The following is a 13240-nucleotide window of genomic DNA, read 5'->3' as shown; positions in this document are numbered from 1 at the left end:
CTTGTCAGGAGTTCAGTGCTATCTGGATGATATCCTGGTCACTGGAAGAAATGAAGAGGATCACTTAAAGAATTTAGAGGCTACCCTACAAAGACTGGAAGAGTATGGCCTACGAGTTCGCAAAGACAAGTGTGAATTCTTCAAGCCCTCTGTTGAATATTTGGGACACATCATTGATTCTGCAGGTCTTCATAAGGCCCCTGCAAAAGTTAAAGCTATTGTGGAGGCTCCCCCACCTCGAAATGTAAGCCAGCTGCGCTCGTTTCTAGGACTCCTGAACTATTATGGAAAGTTCATCTCACAGTTAGCCACACTGCTAAAACCACTTCATGAGCTCCTTGGGCAGAACAAGGCCTGGAAGTGGACTGAAGCCTGTGATGTTGCGTTTAACAAAGCTAAGGATGCATTGCTAAATTCTGAAGTTCTAACGCACTTTGATCCATCCTTACCACTGCAATTGGCCTGCGATGCCTCCCCTTATGGAGTGGGAGCAGTCGTGTCACATATTATGCCTTCAGGAGAAGAGAGACCTATTGCTTTTGCTTCACGCACTCTAAGCAAAGCAGAAACTAACTACGCCCAAATCGAACGTGAGGCATTAGGAATTGTTTTTGGAATTCGGAAGTTTCATCAGTACCTGTTTGGGCGAAAATTTACTCTTCTCACAGACCATCGACCTCTGACATCAATTTTTGGACCCTACACAGGCATTCCCCCATTAGCTGCTAGTCGTATGCAACGTTGGGCATTGTTACTTTCAGCATACACAAATGAAATCAAATATCGGAAATCCACTCTGCACGGCAATGCAGATGGCCTCTCAAGGTTGCCTTTGCCGGTCAAACACCAAGATAGTGCCCAAAAGGAAATCTTCTACTTTGAACAGGTAGAGAATACACCCATCACTGCTACTCAGATAAAGAAGGCAACTCGCGTTGATCCAGTATTGTCCCACATTATGGACCTGGTGATGCATGGAAAATCTCGACAAACCTCTCCGGTCTCATCCGACCTTGTTCCCTACATGTCCAAGCGGACGGAGTTATCGGTCCAATCTGGTTGTTTGTTGTGGGGGAGACGTGTCATTATTCCACCACCACTGAGATCACAGATGTTGGAACAGCTACATTCCGGTGCGCATGAAGGAAATTGCACGAAGCTATTTTTGGTGGCCTGGACTGGACAGCGCTATTGAAGAGAAGGCAAAAGCTTGTATGTCATGTCAGGGTGTGAGGAATGCACCCCAGTGGGCACGCCTACACCCATGGGACTGGCCTGAAAACGCGTGGCAACGTATTCACGTTGAATTTGCTGGCCCCCTTGAAGGAAGCATGTTCTTGGTGGCAATAGATGCCCATTCTAAATGGCCAGAAGTCTCTATAATGCAGTCCACTTCTGCAGAGAGTACTATCCAAAAACTACGAGGACTCTTTAGTCGTTTTGGTCTGCCAGAACAACTTGTGAGCGACAACGGACCGCAGTTCGTTTCTCAGGAGTTTCAAAATTTTATGAAGGCAAATGGGATACACCACATCACGTCAGCACCATATCATCCGTCCACCAACGGATTAGCTGAAAGATTTGTGCAGACAATGAAAAACGCTTTGAAATCAGCAAGGGGACAACACTCCATTCAAAAGCGTCTGGATACCTTTTTACTTTCCTACAGAAACACACCTCATGCTACGACCCACGCATCTCCGGCCTTTCTAATGATGGGACGACAGCTGCGCACTTGCTTTGATCTGCTGAAACCTTCTGAACCCCGACAAATTGTGCAACATCAGCAGCAATATCAAGTCATCAGACGGGCACCCAGAGCAAAAGACCGAACCTTTAGCCCGGGACAGCCAGTTTTGGCTCGGAATTATACTTCCAGAGCTAAATGGGTTCCGGCCACAGTCATCACTCAAACAGGACCTGTTCCTACACAGTCCGGACTGCAGAGAATCTTACCTGGCGGCGACATGTAGATCAGCTGTTGCCAGGTCATGCCAGTCCTCAGGACCCATCTGCAGTTGAGGGGGCTGACTTCACCTCTTCTGGTGAGGGACCGAATCACGAGTCACCTGTTTCTGACTGTTCTCCTCCATTACTGCCGGCGGCTGAGATACCCCTTTGCCCAGCACGAGCTGATACCACCTCCTCACCTGTTCGTGCTGCGGACCCTGAGCCCCTAGTGCTTTCGGGTGCAATAACACCAGAAGTTCGCCGTAATCCACCTAGAGACAGAAGACCTCCTCATCGGCTGGATCTTTAGCTAGGGCGAACCCACGGTTATGGGGCAAAATAATCCCCAGGGTTTAGCCGGGAATAGAGGCAGTCTACCCTCCTTCTCTAGTCTAGTGTGTGTTTTATTTAGGGGATGTTCTTATTAGGGGGGGGAGGAATATGTTGTGTATTTGGTTGTCATGGTTTTTGTTGCTGTGGCAACTGAGTTAGATTATTATGGGTTAGCTCAGCCGGTTTCAACCGGCTGTGTGAGCTCTCTGTATATCTGTAAATAAAATGGAGGTTTTGGTTAGCTGCCTGCTCTCTGGCCTCAAGTGATTGCTTCCTACACCGGCTGCCCCAAGGATATAACAGTTCCAGGGTATCAATGCACTCTGGGCAGAAGCGCCGCCAGCTTTTTTGGCGCCCTAGGCAGCGGAAGGTCCCGCCCCCGAAATACAGCCCCCGACAGAGGCGGCAGGAAAGGTCCCGCCCCCAAAATACCGACGACGACCGGGGCATTGTTAGCGCCCTAGGCGACCACCTAGGTCACCTAATGGGTTGCACTGGCCCTGACTCTGGGGGCTGCCTAGGTGCCAGTCTGGGGCAACAGACATGCTTGCTGTAGCAAGTACCATTGGCATCATCCCAACACCGGGCGACATTCTCGGGTAGAAATGAAGTTCCAAATTATTAGGATTTCCTCACAGGGCACACATGGTGTCTTACCCACCCTCTAGCAGTGTGTTATCACTTCTCACTATGCCCACCTGTCTAATTTAGGCAGGGCCTAATCCTTCTCACTTCAACTCACAGGTGTCCATGTAGCTGGCACCTACAGGAGAATGAATAGGGCTACGGTGTCACCTGCTGACAGGGAGAGAGTTGCTTCAGAGCAGCGTTTAATGGAGGCACTGCATAGTGGAAGCCTGCCTTGTCACTGACCATGTGATTAAACAGAGGCACTGAGTCTCAGGGCTGGCAATCTAGTGCATTCCATGTGATTGACTTGGAGGTGTGTAACTCTAGAGTATATGAGCTTTCAACCTGGGAACAACTTTTTTTTTTTTTTTTTGGCTGAAAAAGGCAGATTCAGGTCCACTAAAACCTTCCACAAATTCATGTCGTATTTCCCAAATTGTTTTGGTAAAAAAAAAACCCAAAAAACAGAACATCTAAACATTTCGTTTCAACACTTCTGAAATTAACATTTTGATTTTTCAATTCAAAATAACGTTTTTGGTTGGAAATTTACTTCAATTTCATTTAAAATGTTTTCACGTGTTTTAAGAAGCTTCAGTAAAATGAAACATTTCAGGTCAAACAAAATGTTTTATTTGACTCAAACCAATTTTTTTTTTCAATGTTTGGGTTTGGCAAAAATATCGAAACATTTTTGTTTTGGGTCGACCTGAAACAATTTTTTTCCAGCTTTTCAGAACAGCGAGCAAACCAAAAAATCAGTTATCCACACAGTTTTAATGAGGTCACGGGTTCAAATCCCCTGAAAGTCTCTTAGAAATAGGTGTTAATGTTATGTCTTTTATAGCTTTTCCACCCACTAGCCCAGGATTTAAATAGCCGAGCACCTTTTACCACTATGAAAAGCCAAATGGCACAAAGCTGTGAGGTGCTAAGAATCCCCAGCTCCCATTGACTGAGCAAACATCTTTACTGGCATTGAGCAGCAACCTACTCCATGATTAGTCCAATTCATACTCCTGCGGGCATTCTGCACCCAAAAAAACCCAAACCCCCACAAACTATGTACATAATATTTTAAAATTCTGCAAATTGTATTTGTCAAATAAATGTGGAGGCTCCAGCATGGCACTGGGGAGCACAGGTCACTGGCTGCACAGAGGTGGGAGATCACTCTGCCACTCCACCCCCGGGACACAGACTCAGCGGTGAGACTGCACCCAACCCTGACACGGGGCAAGGAGTGGGCCTGCCCCAGAAACACGCCAGGGCCCTGCCCTGCTGTGCCAGGTGCACCAGGTGCAGGCAGGCAGGCTCAGCAAGGCAGGATCCAAGTGTGGAGGGGTTTAGTGTGGGGGAATCCAGGTGTCGGTTAAGACGGTTCTGTGTGGGGCAGTCTGGGTGTGGGCGGCTCAGTGTAGCATCTGGGAGTGGGGGATCTAGCTGCACAGGGGTTTGTTGGGGGGGTTCTGGGTGCAATGGTAATGGAACTCTGCAGGGAGATCCAGGCGAAGGTGGTTGGGGCTCAGCAGGGGGGAGTCTGGGTGTGGGGGGCTCAGTGGAGGTGGGGATCCAAGTGCAGCTGGTTGGGGCTCGGTAGGGTGGGGATCCAGGTGCGGGTGGCTCGTTGGGGTGGTCCAGGTGCAGGGGGAGTGGGGCTCATTGGGAGGGGGGTTCTGGCTACAGGGTCTGGGTATGAGGGGTCTGGATCCATGGGGGGTGGGTGAATGGGGGAGCAGCTCCCTGTACAGAGATCCCTCCCACTGCAGCTGAGCAGTAATGGGTGCAGGAAGCGTGGGGGAGGGGGTTGCAGAGCTTCCTACTGCTGAGGGTGAAATTTGGGGGTGGGTCTGACACAGGCCTGGATGCCATGCAGGGGAAGAGGAAGTCTTTAGGGGGGAGGGATAGCTCAGTGGTTTGAGCATTGGCCTGCTAAGCCCAGGGTTGTGAGTTCAATCCTTGAGGGGGCCACTTAGGGATCTGGGGCAAAAATTGGTCCTGCTAGTGAAGGCAGGGGGCTGGACTCCATGACCTTTCAAGGTCCCTTCTAGTTCTAAGAGATTGGTATATCTCCCATCCTCCCCAGCCCAGCCAGGACTAGCAGCTGAGCCCGGCGCAGGGTAGGAGCTGGGTCTTCCCCAGTTCCTCTCCCTGCCCCACAGTGATTTGCCTCTCTGCTGGCTGCCCTGAGCATCCAAAACATACTGCTGGGGAAGGTCGCTTGCCTGCTCTTGTGGCTTCCCTTTGCTTCCCCGTCTGAAAGAATTCTGTGGGGAACATAAATTCTGCGCATGTGCAGTGGCGCACAATTCCCCCAGGAGTAAATCCATTTCAGTGAGGCCAAGGTGCTGCTGAGCTGAGTAAAGGTGTTAGAATCTGGCTTTTAACTTTTAAGGTAACGCAAGTCTTTGGCGTAATCACCCTTCCTGGTGCCGCGTGGCTTACACTGAATATGCAAGATGCTTAGTGGGCCTGATTCTGATCTCAGGCCAGTGTAAATGGGAAGTACCGCCACTGAAGTAATTGGAGTTAGACTCTTGTAAAACCTGCACGAGCTCAGAATCAGGTCCATTTAGTCTAACTCCTGGGCTCTGAATACAAGATTGAATGGTTTGAAAACTTGCTTTTATTCCCCTTCCTTCTTCTTGCTGACTCCTTTCGCAAAACTGTAAAGTGAACGTGATGCAATTTTTGCCTGGCTCCCTACAGGGGAGAAAATAACCCAACAGATGATGGGCGTCTGGATGTGTGTGTGACGGAATGAGGCCCTTGCAAAGTGAGCAGGGTCATCTTCATTTCCATGAGTGTCTCCTGGTCAAAACATGGTATTTGCTACTGATTTCTCTGCTTACCCATGGTGGTGACAGATCTAATTATAACATAAAACAGGCCTGCCTCAAAGACGCAAAGAGCCAAATTCGTCATTAGTCCAGTCCAGGATTCTCTTCCTCCCATACATAGGATTGTGGGAAGTCAGGGGAGACCAGGCATTGGGGTGTCATGGGGTTCAGCACAACCAAATTTAACCAGCCCATCACGCAGCAGTCAATCAGGCTGAGATATAGCTCCTTGGCAATCGGAATGTCCTCAGCCAGCTGCGTTCTTCATTAGGGAGAACTCAGAGCTGAGCAGATCAGTGGTATGATACAGGAAAGTAATCATCCCACCATCTCCCTGTCTCTCTGCGGCCCAGATGGTTGTGGGGAAGATAAGATGTGTTCAAAGAAGAGTGAAGCTAGAAAAAACATTGAGGGATGGAGCTTCCCATCTCTCTTTCTCTCCTACATTTTTGTGGGCTTCCTACCGCCACACCCTTTCATTTGTCTTCCTTTCTTCTTCCCTCTCCTTTTTTCCCCACACTCCTCCCCACTGACTCACCCTGTCTCTGATGGATGGAACCATTAGTGGAATCACTGTAAATAATGTGTAAAGTTAGAAGTTACAACAAGGTATCTCATTAAAGCCGCTTCACTCATCTTACTTCCCAATTAATGTGTAAGGCTTCGCTGGAATGCAGTGACAATATGTCACAGCGGATCACTGTGGCAGGCGACAGAAAGTTAATAACCCACTGGCCCTTAAAGGGTCCCTATATTGTCAGCAGCAGAAGAGTAAATAACTCTGGGTTTTGGGTAGGCTTTTTGGTTTAGCTTGGGGTGGGGTTTTTTTTCTTTTTCCTTCTTCTCTGACCTCAATTCATGGCAAGAATGAATGAGTTTGTGCCAAAATAACATCATCTCATAAAGCAATCCTGAAACCAAGCGAGACAGGTGTCATCCAAGGGACACTGGGATTTTCAGCAGCATGACAGAACTGATCCATTCTCCCGCCCTGTAAATATGAGAGCTCAGGAAAACCCTGCCTCTGTAGCTCCTGTTCCGCTTCTCAGCTCTGCCCCCCCCCCCCCGCTTTTTTTTTTTAAATGTCCCTTGTGCTTTTTTCTTAGGATTTTGTTTTCTCTGAGCCCCTAAATGCAACTGCACAGCGTCAGTCTAGGGGAAAGGCTCCTTTCATGTGTAGTGGCTTGATTTGTCATTACTGTCATTTTCCTCCTTTGACCATGCTGCTTTGCGGGGGTGAGGTTATCTTTGCCTTTCATTCCGCTAAGTATCTTTTCCTTTTCAGGGTGCATTTGGAGTTCTTTACTGTTGTGTTTGCAGACAAGGGATCTGGATCAGCGCATGGTCAGGAGGAAGCAGGAAGTTACTGAGTGGGCCGAATTCTGGTTTCAAACCCAATGGTGTAAATCCAGAGTGACTCCACTGAAGTCATTGAAATTGTTCTGATTTACCTCAGTGTCACTGAAAACAGAATTTGACCCATTGATTTCATCAGTGCAGTTTCTGTGGTATAACTGAGCTCAGAATCTGGTCTACTGTGTGAATTGTCTCTCCTAACCATGCTCAGTTTTGAATAAACAGCTTGTTACCTGAGCTCCTGTCTCTGTACTTATAGCCAACATAATAATTGGCAGGGTGTATGGAAAATTTACACACACACCCTTTATTTTTAAAAGTTTCAGGATTTGTCTAGTGCCTGGAGGATAGGACTGATGAGCTAACACTACGGGTTGTAAGCCCAGTTCTGCCACTGCTTCATTGTGTGACTTTAGGCAAATCATTTATTAATCAGTTCTGGCCTCAGTTTCCCCATCTGCAAAAGGCTAAAGAGGCTCATCCACATTGCCTAATTATTGCTTTAATGTTTGTAAAATTCTTGGAGCTCTTTGGCTAAGGGGCACTATAGAAGCACAAGGCATTGTTGTGACTATCTGGATATGTTTATTATACCGATAACACAAGGATGAGTATAAATGTACTGTTATAAGATTAGGTACATTCAGGATGAACAACAAAAAAGATTTCCTAGCAATGAAATCTGCCAGTCTCCAGCATAGGCTCCTGAGAGAAGTGACAACTGTCCCCATTTAAGTCCATTTAAAATACAGCTGGGTGCAGCATTCCAGAATACACAAAAGATGCACTGCCCAGGGAGGGGGGACAAAGGGGACCTAATAGATCTTTGCTATCCCTCATGCCTAGGAGGGTCTAGTAACACTCTCTGCAATTGCATTGTTGGCATCAGTATCAAGAGAGCCATTTATAACTCTTGTGGGCCATGGCCGCCGCCTCCAGCAGGATAACAACAACATTAATATAGCACTTTACATCTTCAGAATGATCCTTACACAGCTGGGAGACGGGGTGTACTAGGCATTTGCCATCCCTCGCCAGAGGTCCCACCCCCTGGGCACACCCTGCCATATGAAGATCTCCTGCTGGAAAAGAAGTGAGTTCAGAGCTCCAGGGGATGCGTAGAGAGGCCTCCCATGATCCGCTGCAGGCAGAACTAGCGAGAGCCGATCCTCCAGTCAGAGCCCAGCAGGCCAGAGAAAAAGGGCTGGTGGCTTCTACTGGTGGCCTGTGCTGGGTGAAGCCAGGAAAGGAAGGATCTCCCTGCCCTAATCCAAGTAACCTGGCCCAGTCAAGGCCTCACCTTGAGAACATTGTCTCTGTGAGCACTAGTGTTTATATTATGGACTTTATCACCTGGGTGACTATTTTGAGTTGAGATTTAATTTGGTTTTCTGTATACTCTCTGATTGTGTTAATTGGTTTTATTTTCTTGTTAGAGCCATGGATGCCTGCGGGAAAGACCTTGCTGAAAGAGACTTGTTTTCTTCCGCTGAGTCACTGGCTTCTACTCACATCCGCTGAAGTAGAAACACCCCTGCCATGTGCTGCAGCGGGCAAATAGTAATTCCAGCTGCGGTGAAACTTCCATTTATGGGGAAATCATCTTGAGAAAGAAACTCTAGAGAAAGTTCCCTCTCGGAGGATTGAGCTGTTCACATGGCCAAGAACCTGGAGAGGCCATAAATAGACGCTGGGAAGGGAATAAGGAAGGTGGGCCTGACCTGCAGCCCCAGACCCCTCACAGGTAATCACACAGCGACGTGAAGGTGGAGGGAAAAGGAGACTAGCCCTTTTTATGTTGGAAGAACATGTAGCGACTCATGGAACAGTCAGCGGGAAGGAGTGGTCCGTGCCAGGGCACAGAGTCAAGCTACATCCTTGGGACACCATGTCCCAAAAGCACGCCAGAGGTATCAGCAATGCCCGAAAGGGAATCGGAGCTCCACATGCCGCTGTACCATTGGCATTCCAGTGCAGACCTTACACAGGAACAATAATGGGAGGAAGCACCAGGGCTGGCTCCAGGGTTTTTGCCGCCCCAAGCAGCCAAAAAAAAAAAAAAAAAAAAAAGCTGTGATCGCGATCTGCAGCAATTCAGTGGCAGGAGCAGGAGTGAGGGACCCTCCGCCGAATTGCCGCCGAATACCTGGACATACCGCCCCTCTCCGGAGTGGCTGCCCCAAGCACCTGCTTGCTAAGCTGGTGCCTGGAGCCAGCCCTGGGAAGCACCATCTAGGGTTTAAAGCAGAGGAACTGATATTCAGGTCTCCTGGGTTCTATTCTGTGCTCTGTCATTAACTCACCACGTAACCTGTGGCCTCTTTGTGCCTCTCTTCACCCACCTGTACATGGCAGTTGATGATACTGACCCTACCTCCCAAAGCTCTTGTGAGGTTAATTAATGAGTGTTTGCAAGTTGCTTTGAGATCTAACATGAAAGGCACAACAGAAATGCAAATTGCATACACATTTTTTCCTTCTCTCCCCAGACTCAAATACATTATTGATTTGCTCATTTAACAGGGGCCACTTGTCAAAAGCATAATAGCATTAGCAACACTTGACGTAATAGGGGAATGGAGAGGTCCGTGATTAAGTTTAGACAGTCTTGTCTGACTTAGCTAATTGGTTAAATACATTTGGTTACACGTGCAGCTTTGGGCTTTTGGCTTCAATAAGATCTAATATTAATTCTAATTAAAGCTCAACAGAGTTGGCCAAATATTTCTGTTTTCTGAATATTTTCTTTAATCGCATAATTCGTATTCTGCAGTGAGAAGGATTCCGGGAACGGTTGAGGCCTGGAGCTTTTTCCCTATAGAGAAAGATCTGAGGAAATTGAAAAGGGCTAACGTTGAGAAGAGATGGTTTTTTAAAAATTTTTCTAACCAGAGGGGGAGATAAAATGGACCAGGGGCAGGTTGAGAGAAGATGGAAACCTTCTAGGAATCTGGGTCTGAAGCAGAATCAGCTCAATGGTGATTGAAAGGTCTTGCCAGGCTGGTGAAATATTTATTGAAGTGGTTTTTTTTCCAAAGGAGGAAGAATGGCCCAGTGGTGAGGGCCCTAGTCTGCTCAGGAGACCCGGGTTCAAAACTCTGTCTCAGATGCTCTATGTGACCTTGGGCATTTTGCTTAGGGCCAGATTTTTAGGCACCTACTGAAATTTTTCCAAAGCACATAGGTGCCTAACTCTCATGCCTAGGTTCTTCTCAAAATGACTGTCGGTACTGAGCTGCATTTCTGGGTCCCTTTCAAAATCTGTGTCTTAGTCTCCCTGTCCCTCGGTTCACCATTTGCAACATGGGGATAATAGCACTTTCCTCCCTCACCGAGTTTGAGGATAAATGCATTACAGATTGTGAGGCACTCCGACACTGTGATGATGGGAGGGCACATAAAATAGAAGGGCAACCTGGATCTCTAGTTTGGTTGTCTGGCGAGATAATATAGTTGTCTCAAATGTTTTCCTGTAGCCATGCTGTTCGCAAATAGCCATGTGAACTCTTCCCAAAATTCAGCAAGGGGTGCAAATTGGCTGAGTGGAGCTGCCAGAGGAATTTAACAAATGAGTGGGTCAGACCATCCATTTTGTCTGCCTTCTGTGATGTTTTCCAGGAAAATGAGGCAGGTGGGCAGTTTTCATATTTAGCTTTGGGTCTGGTGCATTGGTCAGCCAAAGCACCCAGAATGTTCAGTAACTCATCTGGATGGTGCAAATAACTAATTCCACTTCTCCAGGCTGGGACTTGGTTGTCCAAGGTCATTGACAGCAATATTGTTCTTAGCTTCTTTCTCTTATAATTGTTACCTTTTAGACTTTATCCTCCAGCACACAGTCACTGTGTCAGTCACAGGGTCATGCACAGATACCATCATGTCATCGTGCAGTTGTCAAAACACAATGCAATGACTTTTTTCCCAGGAGGACATTCTTGTGCTGTTGTAATTCCTTCTCTCCATCGTGCTTCCACAGAGCCACACTGTAGGAGTCCCATGCCTGGTCACACGGCCACAGAATTGCTTTCAGCCATACTTGACAGCTAGGGGATGCACATATCCCTTGAGCCCAACATTCGCCTGTCCATGGGTATAAATATGACATGTGATCTGACCACCCCAGCTTTCCTCTCTTCCTACGGGCTTGAGGAGTTGAAGCAGAGGGGAAGAGGGAGGGTCATCATGCCATGGCTCTTTGGGAGGCAGTATATTCAGAGAACAAGAGTTAACTGTGATAAGTAACACCTCTTGCTAAGACTAGTTTACAGGTCACAGGCAAAACTCAGATCAACCCTAGGCAATGCCTGATTGCTGTTCAGTGGTCTCAGTCCAGTTCCTAGAAGACGTGAGTCCATCACAACATGAGTGCTAATTGGCACCTTTATCAGCTGCCTCAGCCCAGGGTCTCAAAGACTGGAGCATGAGTATCATTAACCCATAGCTCACACAGGAATCATCTTATCAGGGATCAGTGATAAACACCACATTCATTCCCATCCGCTTTGGTTGACATGTATGCGAGGATCTGTAAATAACAGATTATTAGATCTGCAAAGGATAGCTTCCATTGGAGAGAAACTCCCGCCCCCCAACTTGTGCCTGGATTGACCTCTCTCTGGCTCATTCAGCTGCTGCTCACAGAGCATAAAGGTCCCTATCCAATGTTCAAGCATGGCAATAAGCCCGTTGCACATGTCCAAAAAATCCAGCCACCTGATAGGGGTTACTCCTCTAACTGGCCCAGACTAACCCAAGGCTCTGCAGGACACCAATGGGCAGGCAGTCTCAAGAGCGCCCAGCAGGTGTTAATGGGGGTGGGGGCTGCCTCTTGTGAACTGTGTGGACATAATAATTACAAGAGTTACTATTGCCTTTTTAATGACAGCAATTGAAAGAGAAAATGCAGCCATAGCGCATTAAAAATAACCCTCTGCTCCCACGAAGCAGCAGCAGCTGCATTTGGAGGACTTTGCTCAGTGCAGAGAATTATCGTCCAGCCCCTTGGTTTTCCTGCCAACTATCCACTCTCCCACTTCCCATGTCAATTTTTTCCCTCTTTTTCGATCTAATACTAGAGTCAAAGATAATAAGGGAGAAAAATGGAAGGCAACGGTGGCTCATGTGCAGTATATGAGCAACTGACAGGGCTGCTTTATAGTACGCACATGGGATCTAATATCAAAAGTTTTTTTATAATATTGAGACTCAAACCTGCATGTCTTAATTAAAGTGTGGGTGTGCTCAGACGTCTGACTGTGCAGTGGCAGCACGTTCTCACTCAGCAGATCAGTCCTGGGTGTAGTCAGGGTCAGATATGTCGGTGCTACTGACAACAATGTGCTTTTACTACTCTCTTCTCCCTTTGGCACAGCTACTGGGAGAGGGAGCTGGATTCTATTCTGACTCATGCAGCATCAATGCCATTGTTAACTAAAAATTTTCTGACCCATTGACTTCAATAGGACTTAAAGTTCAGCATATGCTTAAGTGTTTTCCTGAACTGGGGCCCAGGTTCTCCTTGCAGAATCTGTGGTCACACTCTATATTAAGGGTACATTTATAAATATTTTATAAAGGGTTAATACTAATACATATTACTAGATATAAATCAGGTGTATAGAGCCCAGCAGATCAATAGGTTGCTCATAACTATGGCTAATAAGCACATCAATGGTTGGTATAATACACACTGCTCACGTTTGTAACACATTTATAACACCTATTACGCTTGTATTACCCCCTATAAACTATTTATAAATACCTCCTTAATATAAAGTGCAAGTATATGTTTATTCCTGGGGTAGGTTGTCCCAGTTCAAAGCAACTGCCCTGTATTCCCCCTCCATGGTCCGGCAAGGGGACACACTTTCAGGCTTCCTGCTCCCCAGCTGTCACACCTCTTGGGAAGAACCATGTCTCTCTCCCTCTGTGTGTGTTTTCCCCTCAGGCTACACAGTTCCCTGCCTACACTATGTTATTCCTAGCAACTCAGATGACCTAACCAGCCCAGCATCTGCACTTTGCTTACTCTTCAGAGGCTACAGACAATGTGTTTGCCCACAGTTGTAAGTTACCACACAGCCCTTTCCAAGCAAGCACATTTATTCCTAGGCAAAAACATTACAGACAAA

This window comes from Mauremys reevesii, linkage group 7, assembly GCF_016161935.1.
Source record: "Mauremys reevesii isolate NIE-2019 linkage group 7, ASM1616193v1, whole genome shotgun sequence".
In the NCBI taxonomy this organism is placed as follows: domain Eukaryota; kingdom Metazoa; phylum Chordata; order Testudines; family Geoemydidae; genus Mauremys; species Mauremys reevesii.
This window is presented reverse-complemented; position numbering follows the sequence as displayed.